Source organism: Limulus polyphemus, unplaced genomic scaffold, assembly GCF_000517525.1.
Source record: "Limulus polyphemus unplaced genomic scaffold, Limulus_polyphemus-2.1.2 Scaffold190, whole genome shotgun sequence".
NCBI lineage: Eukaryota > Metazoa > Arthropoda > Merostomata > Xiphosura > Limulidae > Limulus > Limulus polyphemus.
Window position 1 is genome coordinate 303,870 of NW_013665800.1, and position 16,932 is coordinate 320,801.

Below are 16,932 nucleotides of genomic sequence, written 5' to 3' on the forward strand. Positions count from 1 at the left end.
TTTTATTACATCATAGGTGTTTTTTCCGCTGTCTTTCGATGTAAATATTAAATTATCTGTTTAAATAATGTTATGTTTATATATATCCCCCTCCAGAATATTAATCACGGAGGGGGGGTACTTTTGTTAGTATTCCAGGGGCCGGCTAAATGTTCTTGGAAAATTGCCGCTTATCGTCTGTTAGCTACATACAGTGTTTCTCGCACGACAACTGGCCCCTGGTTACTTTCATTAAAAATGAATTAATTATGGAGTCAAGAGATAAGAGGGCATAGATATGGCAGCTGTTGGTGAATATAGAATAGTTAAGAGAATTAACATTAAATTTGTCACATGTAAAAGTTAAAAAAAAAGTCCGAATTTTTATAGAAATGGGTTCGAAATGTACATGCTAGTGGGAATAAAAAACTGAAACTGTGTAACTGTTGTGCGCATGACAAATAAATATATTTTTGTGTAATGGATAAGCTGACTACAAAACAGGCCTGAGCACAGTCTAGTGGTAAGGGTATCGGATTTGGATCAGAGGGTCTCGGATTCGAGACTTGGTCCTACCAAACACGTTTCTTATTTTCAGCTGTGGATGTGTTATAAGAGTGACAATCAACTCCACTTTTCAGCTAATAGTAGCTGCTTCAAGCAGTTGATACTGCCTACTGGTTACCTTCCCTCTGGATCTGAGGGTCGCGTGTTCGAATCCCTATCCCACCAGACATTCGTTGGTAAAAGAGTAGCCCAAAAGTTGGCGGTGGGTGGTGATGACTAGCTGCCTTCCCTCTAGTCTTACAATGCTAAATTAGGGTTGGCTAGCGTAGATAGCCCTCATGTACCTTTGCGCAAAATTCAAAACAAAACAAACCATCCCTCTGGTCAAAATATAGGATCTCTGTCTTTATTGTTTAGCCAGCGTGTGTGTGTGTAAGGTATCTTCGAGGGAGTGAATATCCGTTGTATAAAGTTACCAGAATCTGAGGATGACTGTATTGTTGTGGCTGGTCTTTGATTTTCCTAGAACAGAACTCGAGGTTATTCACCACTTTCTCAACATTTCCAGACACCTGTTATAATAGGAAAAGTTACATGTTCTTCATCGGAATTTTATTCCAGAGCTAACGGTGGAGTGTCGTTCGTCATGTTCGTTTTTCTGTGAAATAGTATTGTTATTGTTGTTGCTATTACGAGTCTCAAGCCGTGTGGCATTGAAATGATATATGCGGGAACATTGCCAAGTTGTTCTGTGATGTTACAGAAAAAGAAGAAAAGTCAGCTTATCCTATGTGAAAATCTCTAAAGCCGGTAAAATTGGTTTATAATATCTTACGTTAAAAAGAAAATTGGTTTATAATATCTTTCGATGAAAAGAAAATTGGTTTCTAATATCTGACTGACTTTCTTATGATAGTTACGTGTGAAATTTAACCATACGAAAACTTCGCTTGTTCTTTGTGTGAACTTTACAGCAATCCAGGTTGGATTTTGTTTCAGTGTAATTGTGTTGGACATAAAAAATAGTGTTTAAATACCAAAATTGAGCTACTCTTATTACAGTCATGTGACTAATCCAGTAAAATAGCTGACCAAGTCTACGTCAGTGAACCATATCGAATCTATTATATGTTAGTGTTACAACTGTTGTTTCGAAGGTATTTCTGGCAACAATTGGAGAATATATTTAAAATGAAATTCAAATTAAATATTAGTACTACAAATTTTGTATTGTACAGTAACAAAGAAAGTCATAAACTCAAACGAAGAATTTGAAGATTAAATATTATTTTTGTTATCTTCTACTTAGAAAATTTGTGTAAGGCAAGAATAGGGCTCGTGACCCGTGATTCCAAGCTGGTGTTTATGTGTTGGCCCATTTTTGGTTTTTTTGGCGGTTCATTTATAACCGTGATGCAATTCCGTATGTTCTTGCACAACCATCATGCAGCCCAATCAAATACGTTCTTCAGATAATGAATCAAGCACAACCATCATGCAGCCCAATCAAATACGTTCTTCAGATAATGAATCAAGCACAACCATCATGCAGCCCAATCAAATACGTTCTTCAGATAATGAATCAAGCATAACCATCATGCAGCCCAATCAAATACGTTCTTCCGATAATGAATCAAGCACAGCCATCATGCAGCCCAATCAAATACGTTCTTCCGATAATGTATCAAGGGTCTCCACTTTTAACTTTCTACAACTGCTTGACGAATGTAATTCAAAACCAAACTGGGGATCCTTTGGTGGCAAAAGTTTCAAAAACCCCATAGTGAGGTCATCCTCCCTCCCTTTACTTTGGAGATCCCGTTTAGCTGCTTTGGACTGACTTAAAAATGAAGATAATTGACTAAAGTCTATACCAAAGCACATTGCCTTAACATAGCGGTAAGAATTTAAGCTAAAATTGTCACACAGTTAATGTTTTTTTTTTTGAGATCCTTGGTGCATTACGTGAAGAACAGAATTAGTTGTATTGCATCCTATTGTGAAAGAACCACCAGGTGGGGCGCTGATAGGGTCAGAAGCCAAAGGTTATGGGTAAAGTACGTATTTAGTTTCATCCTATCTGTGACGAAACATTATATCCTACTAATGTAGATACAGTATTTTACTCACATGAATCTATTCTAAATTCATGATTCAGTGGTGTTGTCTTTTCATGTCACGTGTAACTAAGAAACCAGAAGCCGTTTATCTAAAATAAAAGAACATTGAAAGAACTGTATGTATCAAAACAAGGGACTGTAACTAGCTCATTAAACAGTAGTCAAGTGTTATTTAACATATGATATGTGAAGTTTTAAATGTTGTATCAAAAGTAATTTCCCAAATTGTCATTTAAATGAATTTGGTATATGAAATATAATTTGATACCATATTATAAAAAAAAACAACAACAACTGATAGACACAATCATGGAATAATGTTATAAGTAACAAAAGTGATTAAAGTGTATTTTTTCTTTCTCAGAATAACCTTCTGTTAACTTGGTTAGAACATGTGTTGTCTGACTTATTCAACTTTGTTTTCATGAGTGGGTTACTTTGGCATAGTCTTTCTTTGAGATAAGGCTAGTGATTTAAGAGTTATTTCGGGATATATAAATGACAGATCCGTTTGGAACCACCTTTACAGTCTGATGTACCTTCTATTTTGAGTTCGACTTGGACATCTTACAAGATTTTTTTTAAGTGTTATATACTTTAATTTGTGAAGAGTTAAACGGCAATCTCGCTTAGTGTCATTATAGTCTTTGTCTCTTTTGTATGATTGTAAATACTTATATTTATAACTTTGACTTAAAAACGCATTGATTATATACGGATCTTCGTCTCTGTGCTGGCACACAAGATATGAATATCATGTTAATTTTTCTTTTCACAGCGGTTTTAGCCTCAGCACCAGTGGGAAAAAGCATATCTTCAAGCCGGTGTCTGTACAGGCCATGTGGTAAGAAGTTTATCATCAAATATTACTTCAAGTTTGTTTGTGGTTATATTGATATTCCTCAATGCAACATAACTTTTTGAAACAGCTCTACGGTGTGTTTGAGAGGTGTAGTGTTACGTGATAGATACGTGTTGTGTCAACATTTTGTGATGGTGTTTGAATATAGTTTATTTTGACTTGCCCAGTTTTAAAAACTACCAGTCCCAAAAACAAATATTTTGTACTTATCAGCTCCACCGTCATTAGGACGTAAGGAGTTGTTCGGTATGTATGTGTTAACAATTAAGGAGATTCCAGTTAGGGTCATTAAACCCGAAAAAAAAAATTACATTATAATTGTGGAAATTAATACATTAATAAACAAGTGAACTGTATTTAACGAGTATTTCTTTGACCCAAATCTCCCTTTTGAGCATTTTTTTTAAATAATTGCAACCAGAATTTCTGGAGGTTTAAAAGTTGCCATTCAAGTTAAAAGGTGTCATTTATTTCATTTGGCGTATCCCGTACAATGTAGGTTTGTAGTTACACCCCAAAGTGAACGCTGTGTAGTCTATCGAGTAACTACAGTAACACACAACGTGAACTATTATATGTACTTCAGAACTGGCATGGTGGGTAAGGCGCTCGACTCGCAATTTGAGGGTCGCGGGTTCGAATCTCCATCAGAACGTGCTCACCCTTTCAGCCGTGGGGGCGTTATAATGTTACAATCAATCCCACTATTCGTTGGTAAAATAGTAGCCCAAGAGTTGGCGGTGGATGGTGTTGATTAGCTGTCTTCCCTATAGTCTATCACTACTAAATTAGGGACGGCTAACTCAGATAGCCCTCGTGTGTTTTGCACGAAGTTCCGAACAAACCAAACCAACCTCAGAACTTCATATTTGCAGTTTGGCGAGGCGAGATGTGGTAACGTGTGGAACTGTGCGGTGCACCGTCAATTTTAACTTTCAAGTTGTGATAAGCAGGATCTGCAACCCCTTCCTAAACCGACGAATTAAATGTAGTTTTTATATTTGTTTAGTATCGTCTTCTGTCAAATCGTGGGAAACGCCTTAGGATTCATGACTTAGTTTTGTAGAAAACGTGTTCAAGACACACGCTTCGTTAAAGAAAGAGTTACGGGAAGCTACTATCTACAGCACAGTAATCGTACAGATGTAAATACGTTTGTGCCACATGATCATTGTTACTGTTAAATTTGGTTACCGAAGTATTTGATTATATTGTTAATACTTTTAAGTCTACACCTTTCTAGCGTTCTTCCTGAGACCAGATTAGTACTAAAAAATCTGTATTTATTAGAATAGTTTATTAATTACACTTATTTCGAGTTAAATGTGTTCAAACGTAAAACCGGTATCCATTCGTGTCTCTTCACGTCTCAGACAGTCAAAGCAGTTTTACCAGTTTACGTGTGATAATTTCAAGTAATAACAGCTATTTGACATTAATACCCAAAACGTCTCTTGAGAACATCCTTCAAAAATTGTGTTTAAAACACGCCCAAACTATTTCCCTGTATGGTTATCAATTTCGTTTCCTGAGGTAAAAGGTTATCCTTCAATGCTCCAGCGTCAACTTCTAACTTGCTGTCGTCACCAAACAAGGTCACTTGTTACTAGTTACGTACACACTCAACCTGCAGAAATAGGTCAAAGTTTACATCTCGAACTCCCGCTTCAGCACTGTGACAAATTCACTTTGAATAAGCACTGTAAAGTCGTGAGATGAAAAACGGAACCAGTGAAAAAGGTTATCAATATATGTGCATGTAGGGAACTAGTATGAAAATACAGATAGTTTGGACAGGTGTTCAGATAAACGGAAGGGATATAGTTACTTTTATTTCTTGATTCATTTTATGTATAGTTAATCTTTTCAGCATGACGTTCTCTGGATTCTTGTTTTGCTAAATACTACTGTGTTTTTCTGTAATATGTAAAAAAGGGAGTAAAGAGAAAAGGAAGCAAACCCTCCCCCCTCCTTCAAAATCCCTGTTTGTTTTTTAAGTATTCTTAAGAATCAAATTGCCCCCCCCCCCCTTTCGTGGCTCATCGGTAACTCTGTGGTCTTATAACGCTAAAAATCGAGTTTCAATATCTGCTGTGGGTGGAGCACAGACAGCTTATTGTGTGGCTTTGTGCTCTACAACAAGCGAAAATCAAATCATGTATCACAGCACTAAAATGTTTATCAACTTGTGATGTAGATTTTTTTTTTTTTGTACGAATGCTTTCTGTTATGTCTGTTTCAAAGAGAAGGCAAGAAATAAATATGGGTCAATATAGTAAGGTGAGGGCAATGCTACTTTCGGCTCAATTAAACTCCCAATCTTCCCTGAAGAGGGTATAAGTGACATTCTGAAAAAATATATTTATTTATTTTTCTTGACAATCTGGCGAAATGATGATGAACTTTCATTAAGTTTGACCACATTTCTGGCCTGAAAACCTGAGCAATGAATGACTTTACTTAGTATTAAAGTGTTACTATACAGCCAAATTTTGAAGTGTTATCATCAGTTTCGTTTGACTTCTTCATCAGTGCTGCTTGTAATACACTGTTCAAAAGGTTAAGGAATAATTGACGTTTATTTCACCGAAAGAGGGTCGAAGGCCGCCTGGAGGAGCCACCTGCATCAGTATACAGTAGTGTGTTGTCTGTCTGTCTGTCAGTCAGTCAGTAGACATCAAAATGACGTCATATAAGGGAGCATAACGTTGCAATTTGTACTGTCGTGACGTCAGTAAAACGTGCGCATGTTACGAATCACGAGAAAAATTACGCACTAGGTAGGCTACAACACAGCGTGACATATGAATTTGAAAATAAATATTTAAATAAATATTTGTTACTCCTAATTTTGGTTTTATTTATTCTTGAAACAGAACACTTTTGGGGCTCTCCGGAAATACATCTAGTATATATATATATATATATATAACTTCTAGCTATGGCAAAGCACAACTGTTATTCAGTAATCTCAATGTCACTCCTGAGTTCACTTTTATGCAAAACGTGTCTCAGATGACTATTCCTGTAATCTGATATGCAAGCGTATACTGTTGGATCCCATGTCCGCAGATGCTCATTTGGTATTACAGACTTTGTAGCCCAATATATAATAATAAACGTTTGTTAATAATCCGCGTGGTTACCTCGGATACTAATGAAGTCGTAGTTTGACGTGGCATTCTTAAAATGAGTGATTCAATGAGCTGCTGGAGCAGTACGGTCCAGTTTACCATCTGAGCTACTTCCTGTTTATCAGTAGTGTTTACAGGTGGATCTTATGCTGCCAAGCGTTTTCCCAGAGAAACCTATATATGTTGACTCAGATTTAATCTCTTGAGCGTTCTAGCCGATCCATTCACTGGAAACCATCCTATTCCGGGAAGTTGCTAACCAGATGAACCCATCATCCATTAGAAAAAAAACAAAAAACGATTCTGACCATCTGCATCTGCATATGGCAACACTAGTAGCTATAAAACAATGTCCTTATATGGGCGTTTATAGTATCATGTTGTAGCATGCGAAGGCAGATGCCCACTAATACTGATCCCTGACTCAGATCAACCAACTGCATCTGCATATGGCAACACTAGTAGCTATAAAACAATGTCCTTATATGGGCATTCAAAGTATCATGTTGTAGCATGCGAAGGCGCATGCTACAACATGATACTATGAACGCCCATATAAGGACATTGTTTTATAGCTACTAGTGTTGCCATATGCAGATGCAGTTGGTTGATCTGAGCAGGGATCAGTATTAGTGGGCATCTGAAAGCAGATGCCCACTAATACTGATCCCTGCTCAGATCAACCAACTGCATCTGCATATGGCAACACTAGTAGCTATAAAACAATGTCCTTATATGGGCGTTCATAGTATCATGTTGTAGCATGCCCACTAATACTGATCCCTGCTCAGATCAGTATCCGTCATATTCGTTTTCTTCCTTCTTGAAATTGGGGTTTAACCTTGTTTCTGCCACTCTTCAAAGTCATACAAAGTGATGTATAATTCGTCTGTTCACTAAAAAAAAAAAGGATATCTGACGGATTTGCACGGCTTGACACCACTGAAGATTGTCTATTTTGTGACGATGGGGAAGAAGAATGCGTGCCCATTAGTCATTTGGCATAAAGGCCAACCTCATGGAATCATTTGCTGCTATGAATTACTGATTTCATTGGAGATCCGTCTTTTTTTGCGTCGAGCCCACATTATAAAAACAAAAAATGTAATCTTACAGAGTTGACGACTTTGGCCTATCCTGTCTGAATGACCTGAAAGGCGAGTCTGTATTCTGCTAATCACACTTCGTGAGACGTGTGAGCACTGTACAGACCTGTGTGTTTGACTGTCTTATTACCCGACATATTGCTCTTCACGTCATGGAAATGCCCATATATCATTGTTGGCGTCAGGTATGTTTCTCTACCAATTTTGGAACTCTTTACACACACTTTTGTTGCTCAAACTGCTAACTGAAAATGTATTGTGTTTCCTCCACTTTTGTATACCATTGAAATATTCATATCAGGCCACATGACCAGTTATCTGACGCTTTTTTTGCACAAAAATGAACTAGAATGCGTGAACCTTGACATAGAAAATAGAAACTTCGGTTATCTGTTTTTAATTATAACATATAATCATCTCACCTACATACTTGCTGAGGTTTAAAGACATTAAAATCGAAAGTTAAGCTTTTTTTTCTTTTTTAGGACTATAGTGAAAAATAATGACCGAAGTCAAAACACTCACCTCTTTTGTGTAGTGGAGGTTGATCGGAAATTATGCCAACAAATATATTTACACATTTTCACCTCTTTTGTGTACTAGAGGGTGATCGGAAATTATGCCAACAAATATATTTACATTACCGAATGCTTGAAACATTGTGGCACACGACCGTATTCCACGTGCTCACCATTCCATAAATTGCACAACTGGCAAGAACAAAGCTTCTCAGCAACAGACGTTCAAGACTATTTTCTCTGAACGATGTTTGGTAACGTAATACATCACTGTATTAATATAGTATTGAGAATATTAATTTTAAGTAATAGTACATAAGCAGTGGAATATAGATTCTGAGTACACGTGTGTGTCTTGTCTCCTGGTAATATACAGGTGTTAGTTGTGAAATACAGAAATATGATTACTTTGATACTTTTTGGAATAATATTGTAGTGGTTTATATTTGTATGCATCAACTCTAATGTAAAAGAACATGCATTTATGTACAGATTATTTCTGACCTTCCTATAGACGATGTTAAAAGTGTGGCGCTGTGGGTATGTAGTAAGCAACTCACCTTGAAGGCAAACTGTTATTATTGGGTTAATTGGCTCTCCTTGTAACACCTCATTAAAAGCCTTGCTTAATTTTGAATACTGTAACAGCTTGTTTCACCTGGCACAACTTCGAGATGTAAGACTTCTAGAAAGGAAAAAGTGGTCCTATTGGACAGGTCTTTGACGATGCTTGTGGGAGTGGCTTGCGGGGTAATATGAACGACTTATGAGGAACTCATATAGTGGTCGTTCGACACGTGCGATAGTTGCACCCTTGGGACGTCTTTATGAGTTTGACCTGTTAGGCCTAAAATAATAGCTCTTGGATTCACATGGTTTTAAAAAACAAAAAAGATGTGTTTTTATGAAGTGCTTTGAACATTTAAATCCAATTCTGATGTATTGGATTGGGTTTTATCCAATGAACATGGATATTTTAACGTGTTCTATTGACAATAGAGTTTTTTTCTTCGATAATTCACAGAAAGGTCTATCATGGTAAGTTAAATATTTAGTTATTCACTTTTACTGTTCCGAGTGTGTTCTTATACTGTTATACTATATGAAAGTGAATTTTCACGTGTTTACTTTTTATTATTTACTGTATTTACTTTCTAACAATGAAATAAAAGTTTTTCACATTGACATCATGAAAATGTAAAGAAAATTAGTACTACAATTTATTCAACCTCAGAATTTTTTTGTTCTACCTGTTGTCGTTTGTACTGTTTGATTATATAACAAGCCGATAATAAAAAAATAAGAAGTAATGTATAGTTTACAATGTTTCCAAACCACGTTTTATTTTAGCTGTAGCTCAGTAAGATACCATAAGAGTGTATTTTTTTTCAATTTGACGGTGTGTTTGAGCATTAACCTTTAAATGAACTGTAAAACATCTTCTGAATACATGCACATCCTCAGGCGTAGCAGAATTTTTTGGAATAACAGTACATCATTTATTGATAAATACACAAACTAATCTGTTCTAAAGTGTATTTAATGTCTGTTATGTATAGTTATTTATAGTTAAATTGATGTGTTACTCACTATCAGAAATGATGTGGTTACTACAAAAATATAGATGGGAGAAAAAAATGTATTTGGAAATTCAAGTCGTGAATTGACGTTCAATCCATGTTTGGACATGAATGCGTAACTGCAACGTGGTTGTAAGTCATAATTTGGAACTGCATTTGATCGAATAACATAGTGTTCATGAAACACGTGGAGCGTATTTTTGTTGTCCAAACATGATATCTATATATTCGATTCTTTCTTTCTTTTTTTTCCTTCCTTCTAACATGTGATTGAAATTGTGACTTTACAAGGCTAACCAAAAGTGATTAAAATTACAAGACTCTTTGGCTGGAATGGAATACATGTTAATCGGTCTAAATGGAATGCAACATACTGTTAAAACGTTCGATGTTCAGGAACACGTGAAACGATAAAATTATAATGTATAAAATGACATCCATCTATGGCCTGACCTGATCTGACCAGTCGAAGGTCACGACCATCAAGGTGACCATGATTTGTCTTTGGACCCCGCCGTTGGTTGACATTCCTATGTATATATAGTCTTATTACACGAACATATGTGGATTTTAGACCAATAGCAGATTGTTCGCTTTGCTAGAAAGGCAGGCCTAATATGGTAGTGACCTACCAGCTGCAGCGTGAGCCCGCGTGCTGTTCTACTGCAATCCTCTTGCTTTGTTGCTCTCTCCACGCTGTACTAGTAGGAATTTGCTATGCGCATGCCCGACTGCAGTGTATTTGTGCCTATATATATATATATATTATTTGTATTTTTTTTCTACATTGGCTTTAGTAACTTTGGAAGCTTCCACGGTATTGTACGAAGAATAACCTTAGTTAGAAGTATTTTGTGCTCTCTCTGTTACTGTGACGTCAAAATCCCGTTCTTACACATACGAAGATATTCTCGAGCTAGTGTGTTAATAAGAATTAATCTCTTTGAAACAACTTCTAATTGTATATATTACAATACAGTGGCGTAGTGCTGTCAGAGCGCTTCAGCACCCGCAATCCAGATGTGGAAATTAAGTTTTGAATACGAGTTCTTTAATCTGACGGTGACGTAATACGTACGACAGAAATTTTGGCAGAGTTCCGACACTACACCGCTGTTACAGTCAGTGAAACAATATTTTTATATCTCGAAGTTGTAGTGAATGCAAGACTTTATGTGTTATGTATTTATGTCGACCCGGGATGAGTATTAATTCTATCACATGCTAGGATTCATTGTTTGTTTGTTTGTTTTTTCATTGTTTACTCATGACAGTTTTGAGTGTAAAATTCGAAAAACAAAACTTTGTTACATTGTTAATGTATGTGTAGAAGTTTTTAATTCAGTATAATAGTATGTAGATTTCACAATAAAACCGAATAAATTAAACTATTATGAAATGGTTTTTCCATAACAAAATAAACACATTATATAAAATGTTCACTGTTTTCTGATTTTTTTTAGATAAACATTCGACCGTCTTAAGTTTTGAAATCTTTCGCCGTTTCACAAATTTTATTTAGGCTAAGGTAAATCATTTAAATTCTTTGTGTAGAAGAAAAGGTCCACATTAATTTGGAAAATACCCCCCCCCCCAACTCTTTAGTGCTAAATACGCCCCTGCTTAAGGGTGAATATATCTAGGAGCGTTTATTTGAATACAAAATGAACGGACATTAGGCTTAGTGTTGCACCTTATAAGCACGATAATGTGTGTCACAAAACAGTACATTTAACAAGAGATACTAAAATGTATTTGTAAAAATTGCTTACTGGTCATGAAGTGTATAAAAAAACATTCCTTGTTATACAGCAGTAATGTAATATCATTGTTAGATGCTGTTGAAATTCATTCAAAGTTTAAAGAAATAGCATTATTAATAAAAATAACGTTAATATTTTACATCTCTTTCATATAATTATTTGCAGTGATTGTAGCAATTTTGTAGGTATGCGTTTCGTGTTAGGTATTAGGCGTGGTCATTGTGGTTTGATTGATTAATTCCTTAATTGACTTGAGTAAGCGATTATGGCTAGTTTTGGAAATAATATATATGTGAGATCCTTATAGAAACTTTTGAAAAAAGGGTTATTTTAGAAAGGATTATATAAGCTTTTGCGTATACTGGCGTTACATTTTCGTGGGAGTCAGTAACAGAACATAAGAGCTTCATTAAATTTAAGTTACTTTTAATCAGAATTTATTTATAATTAATGATAAATTGGTTAAATTGAAAGATTGTAGGAATTTCGGTTAATTTAGTGAGATACTGTTTTTGTCAGTACATTGTCAATGTTTATGCAAGTTGTCCCCCGGTGGAATAGCGGTAAATTTACGGACTTACAACGCTAAATTTCGGAGTTCGATTTCCTGTGGTGGACACAGCAGATAGCTCAATGTGGCTTTGCTGTAACACAAACAAAGAAACAAATTATGCAATTTACGGAGCCCGATGTGGTTTAGTATGTCAGTAGCGTGCTCAGAGTATGATTCTAAGGGTTCCAGGTTCGCAGCCTTTTGCCGTAGGTGCCTTATAAGAGTGACCGTTAAGCAAGAGTAACCAAAGAGTTGGCGGTGAGTGCTGTTGACTAGCCGTCTTCCAACTAGACTGTCGATTTAAAATTAAGGACGGTTATGTGCAGGTAACCCTTGTGTAGCTTCCCAAAGTGTGTAAAATCCCGAAACAAACAATGTATGCTACGAGTCATGTTTATGGAATGGAATTTGAACTTACGAAATTGTGTTGAAATTAGGAAATTTATTGTCAAAATGTACATTATTCGAACTGAATATTCATTAAGCCAACATTTTTATATGTAAGCAATAATATGAGTTTATCTCGAAATAATCGCATGAAAGCCTACAGCTTAATAGTTTGATTTGAATAAGAATGTATCACGTGCATATTAACCTGTTCTTTTCTTGGTTTATAACTTAAATATAAATGTGGCGCCATCTGTTAACCAATGATATTTTTTATCCTTTGCATTATTTTTTGTTACATCAACTTGCAATGATATAATCCAACAAACATTTGCAAATAGCTGCTGATCAAACTTATAATCAGTACATATATAACAATTATTTCTCCCCCATAAGATTAAACTGTTTTTAATCTATACGCAATCTTTAAACAGCTACTTTGGCTGCATTTTATTCTGTAGTCACCTTCATGAAGTACATAAGGCAAACTGATAGAATTATTTACTTTTTATACTGGCAGTGACCTCCTTCATAAAGAAATGTAATTTCAACAGGAAGGACAAGATATTAGTGAAAATAAACATTTTATTTTGGATTGTAAGTAGTTCAGCTTCAGTGTGTTTTTTTATGTGAAAACTAATTAAGTAGTAAATTTAATGTAACAAATTAAAATTGAAAAATATGATATAGATGCACCTACAGTATGAAGAGAAAAACATATAAGAAACAAAATAAGTAAATGAATAGGGGTGAATAAAGATAATTGAACAATTAGAACTCTTACCTGAGGAGAGATGACAATCCGATAAAGAGTAAATCTGTATTTATTTATTAGCACTGTTTCTATGAGTTCTAATTCTGTGGCCAACATTTTCTGTGATTAATAATGTTGGATGTGCGTGGACTTGATAGTTAGGATCTAGTTTTTATGGAGACTCCTAGGTGTTCATGGGCAGGCACACATAGTGAGATTTTTAGTCTTGCCCATGTAGGTGGCTATACAGTGACCTGTTGAGGACCCATTATCGTAAAGAAGGTGGTGGTTTGTCTTTGAATCGAAATACGTTTTTAATCTGAAAGTGGGTTTGAAAATTACCCTGATTTTAAGTTAAGGGTACAACTTTTGTATTAACGTACATAAATTTTGCTTGAGTTATATTCTCTGTTTTCTAGGGTAGGGAATACAAATACTCACAGGATGTTTGGAAACGTTAGGTGGTTTGATTTTTGAAATGAAGAAAGTATGTGTGGGATTTTCTAGCAAGATTTGATGAAATCCATTTTTCTTCAGTATGAGTGAGAAGGTTATTTCAGTGATAAGAATTTGATAGTTCAAACATGTCAAGTAGGCCATATTGAGAAGGTTTTGTTTGTAATAAAAGGGAATTAAATGTTCAAATGCTGTGAAAAGGCCAGTGCACATTTTTATGTGATAAACAAATATGGAGAAACTGTTAGGTTTTCTTGTTTGTTTGTTGTTTTTTTATTTATGGCAAAACTGCTAAGGGTATCTGCTGCCATTCCTGTAGGGAAGGCAACTGGCTGGCAGCACCCTCCACCAATTCGTGGACTACTCATTTTACCAGCACATAGTGATATTGACCATCATATTATAATGCCCCCCACAGTTGAAAGAGTGAACATCTTGAACTTTTGGTTTCAGTCTCACAAATTGCATACTGAGCACCCAAACCATCAGAGAATTCTTTATACAAGGATGTCTAGGAAAGGAAGAACTAGGTTGTTTTCTATTTCACAGGTGAATTGTATATTCAGTTGCCATAAGTTTAGCTACATTAAAATTTTTAAATTTCTTCTTTTGAGCAGAAAGTAATGAAAGTATCATTCACATACCTTTTGTAAAGGTCAGATTGAAGCGAGCAGGGCAGTCTCTTAGCCATATGGGTTTATTAGAACAAAAAATAGGAATTTACGAGTGTAGGACTAGGCATGGTCTAGTGCAGGAGTCGGCAACTTCTTTGTTCAAGAGAGCAAAGAGTGAATTATTGCAGGAAGTCAAATGATATATATTTATATAAGAACAGCAGAGTAAGTCCAGGTAGGATGATACAGGTCCACCTGTGTTACACTTGTGATGATCTTCTTAGTTACTTAGTATGTTTTTCTTTCTCTGTTTGGGTGTGTGAATAACTAAAAGACTCAAGAGTCATGTTTGATCATTTGAAGAGCCAGGTTTAGCTCATAAGCTATAGGTTGCTGACTTGTTTAGTGGTTAATATCCAGTCTTCAGATAAAAACATTCAAATTTTGGTTACAACACTCTATTAAATGCACTCTGCAATTTCAGTCATAGGGGTATTATCACTGTGACACTCAGTCACACCATTTAGTTAAGTTAGAAGTAGATGCTGCTGATTGATTATTCACCCTCTGGTCAGCAGTTCTAAATTAGATGTAGTTATGCCTTAACCTTAGGAGTCTCTGACCTGACCACTTGGCTTATGTGTCACATAAAGTGCCCTTCAAGTTGAAAATATCCAATACAAAATAATTATTTATTGATTAACTACCTCTATTCTTATGTCACTTATTGAAAAAACTTTTTCTGTGATAATGCTATAAAAAGTAGATTCAGTGTCTTCTGTTTTAAAACTTAAAGAAACAACTTAAATCTATAACATATTTCTTATGCCAGGTGTGATGTTTTTATTTGTTTTTTAGCTGCATATTATTTTAACAAATTTAGATAACCTGAAATTGCTTATAAAATGTTTTTCATCCTTTGTATCCTGTGGAGCTGTCAGCAAAGTAAACCATACAAAATATATTTTCGTCATTCTCTTTACTTTTAGGGTATGTCTAGTTTGTGGTAAATAAATAACTTGATTATCTCTCTCTACGGTACATTGAGTTACCTAACACAAACTACAGTCATTATTCCTGATTGGAACTTCATTATGAATACTTTCCTCCTTTTTTTGTGTGCTATCAAACTTCCCTGATTTTTAGAAATTCTGTTAAATGTTTTTCTGTTGTTTTTCTATGTATAATTACGTTTTGTTATATTGAGTTTTAGATATTTCAAAATAGTAAAAATCTGTTTCAGATTAGTCTGATATATTTATTTATTATTTGCAGAGTTTTGTAAAGTTCAATATATTTCAAAGTTTTTAATAAATTCTAAATAAATTTATTTTTATAGAGATATTACTTATTTTAAGATAAAATATTCTTGAGATATTTCATCCCAATAAATTCAAGACATATCAAATAATCTTACTTAGCACAATTAACTTCCTAAAATTAAAAAGCAGTTTTTATCTGAAAACTTTAGTGTTTTCAAGGAAATTAAATTCTCTTCAATTTTGATGCTACTTTTGTACATTCATTAAATTGGACTGTACTCTATTTCTTAAGTGATATTTTCAATGTTCATTCAAATGAATATGTTAACAAATTTACCTAACATTAATAATTGAAATTCCCAAGTAGGTTTGTGATAAGTTCAAACTATTTATCTGAGGTATTTGACTAATAAATTTTAGTATTTACTCTTAGAAAAGTTTCCTTTCCCATCTCCAGTTGTTATTGAAGCTGTTATTTAAAAGTACTCCCATTATATGCCTGTAGGGTTGGTTAATTTAGGTTAAAGTGATTGAAGTTAAACTAAAATGTGTGAATTTTATAACTTTATGCAGCATAATGTTATATCACATTATGAATATTCAAAATCCAGTTATATCAAACATCTCAATTTTACAGCATTTACTCATTTTAGAGGGTTATTTTGAGTACTATAATTGAAATATTATAGCACATACAAAGTTATTTCCTTTGTCCTCACTTCTGCATTTTCTTTTATTTGAGCTTCACCGCTAAATATTTCATCCGAAATCACTTGCTACAATTTGTGTATAAATAAGTAATCTCTAGACAGCTGAAATGATGCATATGTGTGTTCAAAAACTCATTGATATAAAATTAATATGTGGTGTATAAATACTTCCAAACAGATTTTTGTATACTTGTGTGATACTTTTTTAGAAATGAATCCGTAGGAAATTGGTGAAAGAAGTGCAGTATAAAGAATTAATGAGTTTGTTTAATTAACAGTTTGGGTGGTACATACTGATATGGTTATATACTTTATTAGTATATCATTCTATCTATGCTCAAATGTATTGTTGTATCACAATCATACATCTCACTGTTGATAGGTCAGCTCTTCAGACACTCCATAAAGCAAGTGCCAAGGCCAGAGATTACAACAGTTACATGTGTGGTGGGTCCCATCAGTGGATTAACTACTATGAATACCGCATTAAGTCTGATCAATCATGTCTTAATGAATGGTAAGTAAAAAATTTAGCAGTGAATCAAATATTAAGTTTTGTTTCTCTCTTTTTTTTTTTTTTTTTTTTTTTTTTTTTTTTTTTTTTTTTTTTTTTTTTTTTTTTTTTTT

At 34.6% G+C, this 16,932-nt stretch overlaps 1 pseudogene; it reads left to right on the forward strand.

Moving 5' to 3' along the window:
* Window positions 1–16,932, forward strand: part of LOC106478214 — a 93,285-nt pseudogene that overhangs the window by 63,600 nt on the left and 12,753 nt on the right.